The sequence below is a fragment of the Acomys russatus genome, chromosome 13 (assembly GCF_903995435.1).
Source record: "Acomys russatus chromosome 13, mAcoRus1.1, whole genome shotgun sequence".
Lineage (NCBI taxonomy): Eukaryota > Metazoa > Chordata > Mammalia > Rodentia > Muridae > Acomys > Acomys russatus.
The window spans coordinates 44,084,223-44,094,823 of NC_067149.1; the positions used below are offsets into that span (position 1 = coordinate 44,084,223).

Genomic DNA, 10,601 nt, shown 5'->3' on the forward strand with positions numbered 1-10,601 from the left:
AATAATATTCAGTCGTGTAGCTGTATCATATTTTCATCATCCACTCATCAGATGATGGATGCCTAGGCCGTCTCTAGTCCCTGTGCATTGTAACCAGTGCAGCAATGAACACGGATGAGCAAACATCTCTTAGTCAGATGTAGTGTCCATTGGGTACATGCCCAATGTAGGGCAGAGTAGTGGGGTCATGTGGTAGATCTCTTGCTAAATTTTCTTGAGGAACCTTCATACTGATTTATTTCCACAGTGTCTGCGTCAGCTTGCATCCCACCAGTGAGGAATAAGTATTCTTCTCTCCCCGCCTCTTCACCAGCACCTGCTGCCATTTGCTTCTTTAATCCTGGCTGTTCTGAACAAGGTAAGATGAAATCTCAAAGCGGTTTTAGTTTGTCAAGCATGTTTTAAGATATTTCTTAACCATGCATATTTCACCTCTTATATGTTAATTAGAGTTTATGTTGCTGTGATAAGATATTATGACCAAAAGCAACTTGGGAGGAAGAGGTTTATTTTAGCTTACAGTTCCATATCACAGTCAGGGCAAGAACTGGAGGCAGGAGCTGGTGAGGAGGCCATGGGAGGAGAGCTGCTCCCTGGCTTGCTCCGCTTGGTGTTCTCAGTTTGAGGTTTTATACATCCCAGGACCTTCTGTCTAGGGGTGGTGCAGTCCACGATGGATTAGGCTGTCCTACGTCAATCATCAATTTTAAAAAATGCCATACACATTTCCCTATAGGCCAATCCCATGGAAGCATTTTCTCAATTAAAATTTCTTTAAAGATGACCCCAGCCACTGGGCGCCCCCCACAAAGGGGAATTGATCAACCAGAGGCACACAGAGGAAGGGGAAGCAGGCTATCTGGATGAGACCTGACAGATTCTGGTCATATGGTGGGGAGGAGGTTCCCTTCTGTCAGATGTCTAGGAGAGGGGAATAGAGTGAAAGAGGGAGGGAGGGTGGGAACGAGAAGATACGAATGAAGGGATAACAATCGGGATGTAATATGAATTACGACTACTACTGCTGCTGCTGCTAAAAGATGATCTCAGCTTGTGTCAAGTTGACATAAAAACCAGCATAGTTTGAGAACTCTCTGTTCAGTTCTTTGGTCCATGTTTTAATTGTATTGTTTATTTATTTATTTATTTTGATACTTAGTGTTTGAGTTTTTTGTATGTTCTCGGTACTAGTCCTCTGTCAGATGTATAGCTGGTGATAATTTTTTTTTTTTTTTTTTTTTTTTAACATTCTGTAGACTGCCTCTTTAGGCGTTTGTAGAACTCTGTACATGTACTTTGTTGTATAGAGGCTTTAGTTTCATGTGTTCTCATTTGTCTATTGTTGGTTATATATATTTTTAAATCAATTAAAAAAAAATAATGACATGAAGTTGGGAATTGTAACCTCATTTACTTAGGAGGAAACAAGTCCTGGAAAAATTTGATCTGCCCACATCACAGAGCCCTCAGGGTATAGTAGAGACCTCCCTTATCACAGAGTCCTCAGGTTAAGAGACACCCCCATCATAGAGCCACCATGGTACAGGAGAGAGCTCCCCTCTTATAACAGAACTCTCGTGGTGCAGTAGAAAGACCTCCCTTTTTTTTTTTCCTGGCTTCAAGTTGAAGGCTTTGCTCTTTAGGATTTTAACTCCCAGATAAGAACTGAGTATTGTGTTGGCCTCTATGTCCTGACTGGTTTGATGTGAATCACAGTTTCATGGCATATAAAGGTGATTAGTTTTGTTGTACAAATTGGTGGCATTTCCTACTGATGGAAGGATGAGCAGGGCCTTTGAGCTTCTGGCCAGTGACCCTCGCCTCACCTGCACCATCTGAGCTCACACAGATCTTTGCTCTAAGATGGCTGGTTCTCTAGTACCTGAAGCCACTTTCCTTTGTGGAATGCAAATCATCCCCTTGTGTGGGGCCCTCCCAGGCCTGGAAGAATTCAAGGTGACATTCAGTTCCAGATTAACTGATGTGGGAACAGTTTTGCTGAAGTTGAAGAGGCCTTTAGTTTTATTGTTGGTTTATTGATTTATTCATTCATTTATTTTCTGAAACTACAAACTTGTCTTGGTGACACAGTTCTGGACTTCTACACATATTATTTACATAACAGACATTCATAATACTTACAATAGCAATGGCACCACCACGTATTTCTCAAGGTTTTTGTCTACAATTTAGGACTTAGCGAACTTCACAGTGGGGCCTCAACGTCTGCACACTGTCCATGAAATCCCCACGGAGGACTTTCCCTCATAGACTCACACTGCTGGTCTTTTACTCCTAGACAGCACTGTCTGCATGTTCTGTGTGGGACTGAGTCAAACGAAGAGAAAAGGCCCGTGTAGAAGGATAACTAGGTAGCAAACAACCCAAGACACTGCCCCTATCTCAGGTGTGAAAATCGAGAACTGATGGATAGAAAGAAAGGAATAAAAAAGACTTGACTTTGCCTACTTGTACAAATTATGGGAATTGCCAACTCTCCTAACCCAGGTGGTTCAAGTTCTAGTGTTATCCCCTATATTTAGCCACTCAGAGGCAGAGCAGGGTGACATGTCTCTATTATATTGTTGGGTTATAACTTAAACACACAAGAATATATTTAAAACATATTATCTTATGAGGTGCTCAAATCTGAGTGGTTCTTTTTCTGAGGATTCAAAATATTGCTTCTTGTTGGCAACTTAGAAGTTACAAAACCTTCATGCTATCATGCAGAGGATACAAAAAAGGAGCATGCATCTCTGTGATGACTGCTCACAATGTTGCTTGTCATCCTGCAGGATAAGGGGGTGACGACAACACCCAGTGGAGGTTCTCAGTGTAGTCACTCGTCCAAAGCCATCAACATCACAGAGATTTTTTTTAAAACCAAGACGGTCCTATTCATCTACTCCAGAATCTAGGGATAGAGCTCCCCAGAGGGTGCAATACAAGCTCAGTGTGAGACCTGTCGCTATAGGAATACAGCCAGCCCTAGGTACCCATGGGAGACTGGTTCCAACACTCTTCAGATCTTGAAACTGAACACCCCAACCCAAAGCTGCTGTATCAGTTACTTTTCTGTTGTTGTGATAAAACATCATGACTAAAAGCAATTTTCAGGAGGAAGAATTTGTTTGACTTATGGTCCTGGGGGGATTTGAGTCCATCATGGTGCGAAGCATGGCAGCAAAGGGCAGCAGGAGCAGGAAGCTAAGTATGAATGAAGCAGAGAGGGAACTGAAAGTATGGCCAGGCTGTGTAACATCAAAGCCTGTCCCCAGTGACGTACTTCCTCCTATGAGGCTGGACTACCCAAATATCCCCAAATAGTGCCATTTCAAATACCTAAGTCTATGGGGACACTTCATTCAAAGAATCACACATACTCAAGTCATTTACATAAAATGATGTCACATTTGCATATAGTCTATGCCTATTCTCCTGTGTATTTAAAGTCATCTTTAGATTAATTGTAATAGCTAACATGATACATATGCCACATAAATAGTTGTATTCTTTTATCTAAGGGATACTGGCAGGGTCTGTACATGCTCAGAACACACAGTTTTCAAATAAATATTTTCAGTACACAGTCAGCTAAATCTGGATACAGGGGGCTTACCACCCTGTCTTCCTGGTCTCTGATAACATGATGGTTAATTTTATGCATCAAAATAGCTGGATATGACATCCTAGTGACTGGTCACACGCTGGTCTATAGGTTGCTGTGAAGGTATTTTTTTTTTATTTGTTTGCTTTTTTAGATATATTTTCAAGATTTAAAACAGAATACTTTTTATAATGTCCATGGCCTCCTCCAGTCCACCGAAGGACTTAACAGAAGCAAAGTGGCCCTCTAGGGACAGCGTCTGCCTCCAGACTGCCCAGGAGTTCGAGATTGCAGGATCACTTCCTGCCAAAGCTTTCAGTCCACTACTCTGCTTCGCAAGGTTAGGCTTCCAGGTCCCCACAGCATATAAGCCGCCACCACCACCTCCTTTTGTCTCACGCATACAAGCATTTCCCAGGAGCTCTGTTTCCCTGGAGATCCTTGGAGGCAGCATGAGATTCCAATCGCTGAGGTTTCCTCATTTGCTTAAGCTCAACTGCATGACCGGAGTCCAGCTGAGCCTCAACTGGCTTCTGTCCACAGGCAGGAATTAGTGCAAACATGAAAATTAATTTCAACCTAGAGCTTAGAGAATTAATAGCGGATTTGGCAGCTCATAGATACAACTGATTTTCAGCAGCCATTTGGTTGTAGATCATTCCTTTTCATTAAAGCCTCCTTTATTGAAAAATTCCAGCTTTCAGTGGGCAGGGGAGAAACCACCTGGGCTTCCTTATGCTCTTATCCTCTCTACAGCTTCAAGGACGAGGACATCACTTAACCCGCACAAACTATGTGTTCCCTGCCAATGAGGCTATGGGTTTTCTTTTTTGCTGGCTTTGTTACAGAAAGCATCTTGCTACTTGTTCAGGCTGGCCTTGAACTTGGAACCTTCCTTCCTCCCACTCCTGAGTGCTGGGACAACAGGTGTGTAACATCATGCCAGTGTTTCTAGGTGGCATATCCAAAGTGCCAATCCCTGCAAGGTTTGCGGTATGTGCCGGCCAGTGGTAGCTTTCATTACTGCGGCTCCACTCAATCACGGGGGCGTGCTGAGGAGATAGTATTGCTAAGGAGTGTTTGGATGACTATTTTCTGGCTGATTTTGAATATATGGTGGATGTAGCAGAGCTAACACAACCGGCCGCAGTCAATATGTCAGTGTGATTGTTTTAGAAAGGATCTCAGTGTTAACTTCAGGAGACCAACCTAAAGGAGGAAAGGAAGAAGAAAAGAAAGCAGAGAGGGAGGGGGAAGGGAGGAGAGAGGGAGGGGGAGGCAGGGAGGGGGAGGAGGGAAGGAAGGGAGGGAGGAAAACTTTCAAGGGAACACAGAGGTTCCACAGTCTGTCGGAGACTCTAGCAGTTATGTCTAGTTCTAGGGATGTCAGAAAGTGTGGCCAAGCTGCAGTGTTCTGTTGCTTGCTGGGCAGAAAGCTGCCTACTCATGTAAGCAGAGTGTGAACTGAGTCAGTGGCGCCAGCCTCTTCCTACTGCTTGACACTCAGATAACGTGCAATTCTAATACACTGGAAACATGAACATAACAAATACGTGTGGACTAAGAGCCCAAGCTGATTCCCTAGAACTTTCAGCAAGACTAAAAATTACATATGACATTCTCACCTTAATCTTTTGCTCAGAGGAAAAGCAATACACATATCTTTTATAGAAATCTTTTTTTTGTTTTTGAAACAAGGTTTCTCTGTGTAACAGCTCTGGTTGTCCTGGAACTCACTCTGTAGACCAAGCTGGCCTTGAACTCACAGAGATCCACCTGCCTCTGCCTCCCAAGTGCTGAGATTAAAGGCGTGCACCACCACCTCCTGGCTAGAAATCATTTTTATTAGGTTCAAAAAGCTTCTTTAATTCTAGTTTAAAAATCCTTTTTATTGATTCTTTGTGAACTTCACATTATGCACCCCAATCCCACTCACCTCCCCTTCTCCTTGTACCTGCCCTTTCCCCTTGCAACCTCCCTTCCCATGGAGAAAAACAAGTCTCATCGTGGAGGCTCTATGTGCCTCACAGTATACCATTTTGTCCTTACTTCTTTACTTGCAAATGATCATTGCAATGAGTCATTTGTCGGGTACGAGGCCTCTGGCTTCTGCTAGTCTATCAATACTGGAACCTCACTGGGACTCCTCAGATAACCTGTTGTTGCCCTGTGTCATGGAGATCCTATAGTTTTGGATCTGTAGGACCAGCCTCTTAATACACTCCAGCAATTCTTCAATGGGGTAGATGTTGGGCTGGGCCAATTCAAAGCCCTGGATCTGGGCCTGAGAGCTATCTGAGCTGGTCAGCCCTCAAGTCTCCTGCTTTCATACCCTTGGGGCTGGCTCATCAGCAATCCCTCACAATCAGGGCCTGCTTTACCCTACTGCCCAGGTGAGGTGCAGGGCCTGCTCTCCCAAGTGTTGCAGCTGGTGAGGGACATAGCCAGTTCTCCAATTCTCATGATCCTGGAGCCAGATCTCCTGCCTGCCATAGATGGCAAGGAATGAGGAAGGAGAGGAAGACATCTCTCCCTCTTTAGTACCACCTCTCAGCAGACAAAATGCAAGGCCAGCTCTCTAACACTCATGCCCTCTGGGCTGGCTCACCTGAAACCTTTACATCCAAAGACAGCTGCCTGGGTGAGATGCAGGGTCTGCTCTCCTAAGTGCTGCAGTAGGTGAAGAGTAGGGCCTGCTCTCCTGCTCTCATAACCTGCCTGCTGAAGGTGGTGAGGGGAAAGATGGGAGGAAGGCATCTCTTCTTTTTCCACACAACCACATGGGAGACAGTGGTCAGACCAGGTCACCCACACTTGTATCATGGGGGTAGGGGGCACTGCATACTCACAACTCCCACAAAGTGTGGAGCTGCTCTTTCGAGTACTGCAGCTGGCTAGGGGCATGGTCAACTCTCCTGCTCTCATGCCCTCAATACCAGCTCTCCCATGATGCCCAAGTGAGAAATAAGGCCAGTTCCAGTTCTGCACAGTCCTCAGACATCAACATGTCCCTGATCAGAAGCCCAGACCAGAAACATCCACCTGGCCTTTGTTAGAAACAGATCCCTGCTGCCTCAGGGACACAGACCCAGATGTGACCCCAGGTGACAGCACAGGCCAGGACCCAATCATGGTGTCAGGTGATGTCACCACTACTCACATCAGGCTATTCCTCACTACCTCTGAGTTTCCAGTTCTTTCTCTCTTCATTGTGCCCACTTCCTTCTGTTTCTTTTTTTTCCATGTTTCCACCATTTATTTGCTCTTCTTAGAGGGTCTTGGAGTGTCTGGGGATCATCTCAGGAGTGCCCTGAAGTGCTTTTGCCCCACTGTGTGTTATGGCACCAGGCAGGAAACATCTTAGGCATGGCCTTCCCCCACAGGTCTTTGTGGAGCTCGACTGGAGGTCATCTCAGGCAAGCTCCTTGTCCAGGTCCCATGATGCTCATTTGGTGGACATCTCATGCTCACTCCTTGCCCAGCTTGCCTGAGTAGCTCCATGTGAGGGTTGTCTGTCTCAGGCTCATTTCTGGCCAGAACTGGTGGTCCCAGGCAGGGTTCTTCTGGTCTCCACCTTGCTCCAGGTCCTGGGAGCCATCAGGTGGTGGTCGCCTCAGGCTTGCTCCCCTTCTGAGCCCCTTGCCGCTGGACTCTTAGTCATCTCGGGTGTCTTTTCAGGGAATCTTAGGCTGCTACTCATTCAGATGTTCATAGGCCAGGACACTGATCACAGACACACCTCTCTCCTCTCTGCCACCTGCCGATGTGCATGTGACACAGCAGCCACACCTGCAACACTTCTAGGGGCAGCCCTAATTATTATTATTATTATTTTTTAATGTCAAAAACCCTGTTACATTTTGGAGATGCTTCAGTGTGATGCTTGTGACTGTTCCTTAATTCGAAGAACACAGTGGAGAGCGCTGGTGGATTTTCAGGTTATTAATGAACCTGCCTTGCACCCTAGCTTGTCATGATGCACTGCCTTTTATATTATTGGATTTGAGTTGCTAAAATCAAGCTTTAAGTGTGCACACATGCATTTGTGTCTGTGCTCACGGGGGTATCTGTCTGCAGTTTCATTGCTTGCAACACTTTCGGTTGTGTTATCAGTATAAAATGGTCTCTTACTAGCATCTGAGAACCAGTCTGTTCTGAATGGTTTACTGTGTGTGGATTCAATACTAATTATCCTTCAAACACCAGTGCCAAGGCCATCTGAGGCTGAGATTTTCTTTGTGGGATTAAAAAAAAAAGATATAAAGCATAATGTATAAGAATAAAGATAGGATAATTTAACATTGGTGTGTTTCACTTTAAGTACACATATTTCCTCCAAGGACCATGGCATTCTAATTTAGCTTATCAATTATTAAGTTTTAAAAAATAACATTCTCTTATTTTCCTTTGAAATCCTGTAGGATCTACGGGGCTGTCATCACTCCTTTTCGTCCTATTAGGAATTGGATGACTCTTCTCTCCCTCTCTTGCCCTTCCCTTCATTGCTTCTGCCCTCTCCTCCAACAATCTGACCACTGGGTTATTTTTATTTTTATTTTTATTTTAAGACACGGTTTCTCTGTGTAGCTCTGGCTGTCCTCGAATTTGCCAGGTTGACCTCAGACTCACAGAGATCTGTCTGCCTCTGCTTCCTGAGTGCTGGGATTACAGTTGTTTGCCACCGTGCTGTATGATCTGTCAATTTTATTGGCTGTCTCAAAACAAAACTTCCGAGGAGTAGTTTCTCATTCTCCTGTCTTGAGCTGCTCTGACTCATGGTTTGACTTTGTTTCTCCTTACCTCCTGTCTTGTGCCGCACTGACTTACGGTCTGCCTTTGTTTCCACGTTCCTTCGGGTCTCCTCTGTATTTAATCTGCTCTTCGCCTTAGCCTTTAAGGTGAGGCTGAGGTCATAGACTGGAGACACTCTTTCTGTTAACCTGGAGCTACAGTTTTCTTTCCTAGATTTGTTTCCCACCCAGGTGTGTTGTGCTGTGCTTCGGCAATCAATTCATTGAGCGTCCTTCTCGTTTCGCCCCTTGGAAGGCATGGGCGCTTTTTATTGGCTGTCATGCATTATTGCTTTTTCCTTATTTTGTGCTGGCTGCTTTCGTTCCTCGGTATATACCTCTGAGCTTGTTGTGAAATTCGCTCTCGTCCTGGCCAGAGATGGCTCCATCCAGGTTCTGTCTGTAATATTCTTTGGGGTAGCAGTTTTCAACTTGTGGGTTATGACCCCTTTGGGGGTCGACAAAGGACTTTTTCACAGTCGCTTGTCAGATATCTACATCACGACCATAACAGTAGCAAACTTATAGTTATGAAGTAGGAACAAAAATATTTTTATGCTTAGGGGTCACCACAGTTGTATTAAAGGGTCGCAGGTTTAGAAGGACTTGTAAAGGACTTGGGAGGACTTGTAAGGACTCTAAGCACTCCGAAACAAGGGTTCCTGATGTTTGGGGGCAGGGCGGGCTGCTGGGGGCGGAGCCTAGTCCTGCCCTGATTTTCTGTGTCTGGCTGAACACGGATTCTCTTTCCCTCCAGCCCTTCCAGTCATCCACACCTATGAACCACCTTGCATCTTACAGGGACCTCTGTATCTCCAAGTTCCCACCAGGCTCCCTCTCTCCAGCCTCCGTGCCCTGTTCCGGTGGGTGCTCTGACTTGCGCAGCCATAAGCTCTGTCAGTCACACGTTCTGAGCCATGGCCTGGATCACTTCTGGTCAGCGACAGGGCTCAATCATGTGGCTCTTTGTCCGTGCTATGCTTCAAAAATTCCTACTTTAGTAATTGTTTTTTCCCTTTTGTTATTTCATATGGGAAGGTCCCTTTAACCTCATTTTGACTATTTAATCTAATGACAATCTTACAGGTGACAGGAACTGTTATTCTTCCTACAAACGAGGAACATTCCAATGGGCTGCCTTACCAACTCCTTAGGGTCCAACTCTGGAAAGTTGAGAAGCCTGTGTGGGAGCACGGCTTTTGAGGTAGGGCTGCAGACCGATGGCGTCAATAGTTTCCGCTAGGGGGCGGCAGAGGCCCGGTGTGCTCCGGTTCTTTCCTGCGTCTCCCTTTGCCTCTTCCCACTGATGCTAATTCTTGCAAGTCTCCTACTCAGGGTTAACTCAGCGTGGTTGCTCCACAGTTTGTCTCTTCTTACACTGTGGCCTGAGACACTCCTTACAGCTTTTTGTTGCAAGTAAACAGAGAACAGAAGTCACGACGCCTTGGTAATGGAGATGTGCAAAGACTGACAGCTGGGTCAGGATGCTCTCTAGTTTTCTGGCTGTCTTTATGGCTTGGCTTTGTTTTCAGAATGTTGTCCTTCATAGCCAACCAGCTGCCTGCTGCTGTTCTAGCCTCACATCAAACACGTAGAAAAAAGAGAGTCTTCCCAGGCTACCAAAAAGGCTTGGTTCCGCTTGACGGGTTTCCTCCAAACGCTGCCCAACAGGCGCCTACCGCAGCAAGGGCTGGCTTTGGTCAAATATTGCTCGCCTGTCAGTGTCTGTGCAGAATAGGCCGAGAGTCTGCAATTATCTCAAGCTAATGACAGCAGACCTTAGGAGCTGGGGCACACAGACTGTGGGCTGTAGGAGCAGCTGAGGTAAGCCAGTGAGCTTTTACAGATATTCACCACGGTAGGGACTCAGAGTCCACAGAACATCAATCTCAGACCTAAGACCCTAACAAGTGTTCTCTGTGTGAGCCTGGTACCTTAAGAGCTCACTGCACGGACTCAGAAACAGCTCAAGGTCACAGAGCCAGTGGGGTGGGGACTGGGATATGATCTGTTTGTAGTCTGGTTCATTTGCTGTCTCAGAATAGATTAATTACCCACCAGGTGTAATGCTAAGATTGAGCACCTGCCAAAGGGTCTTCAGAGAATGTTCTGTTTGCTTGGAAGGGAGCAGCGCCAATAGTTAACAGCATTGTACTGAAGAGCCTGTGGGAGAGACACACGCATAGGAGGCTAACGGAGCA

The 10,601-nt window shown here is 45.6% G+C and overlaps 1 non-coding gene across 1 annotated transcript; it reads right to left on the minus strand.

Moving 5' to 3' along the window:
- Positions 1-7,290: 7,290 nt before the first annotated feature.
- Positions 7,291-7,421, minus strand: LOC127197777 (small nucleolar RNA SNORA17). The gene has a single exon (XR_007831743.1). It is a non-coding gene; the product is annotated as a small nucleolar RNA SNORA17 (small nucleolar RNA).
- Between the last annotated feature and the right edge of the window lie 3,180 nt (positions 7,422-10,601).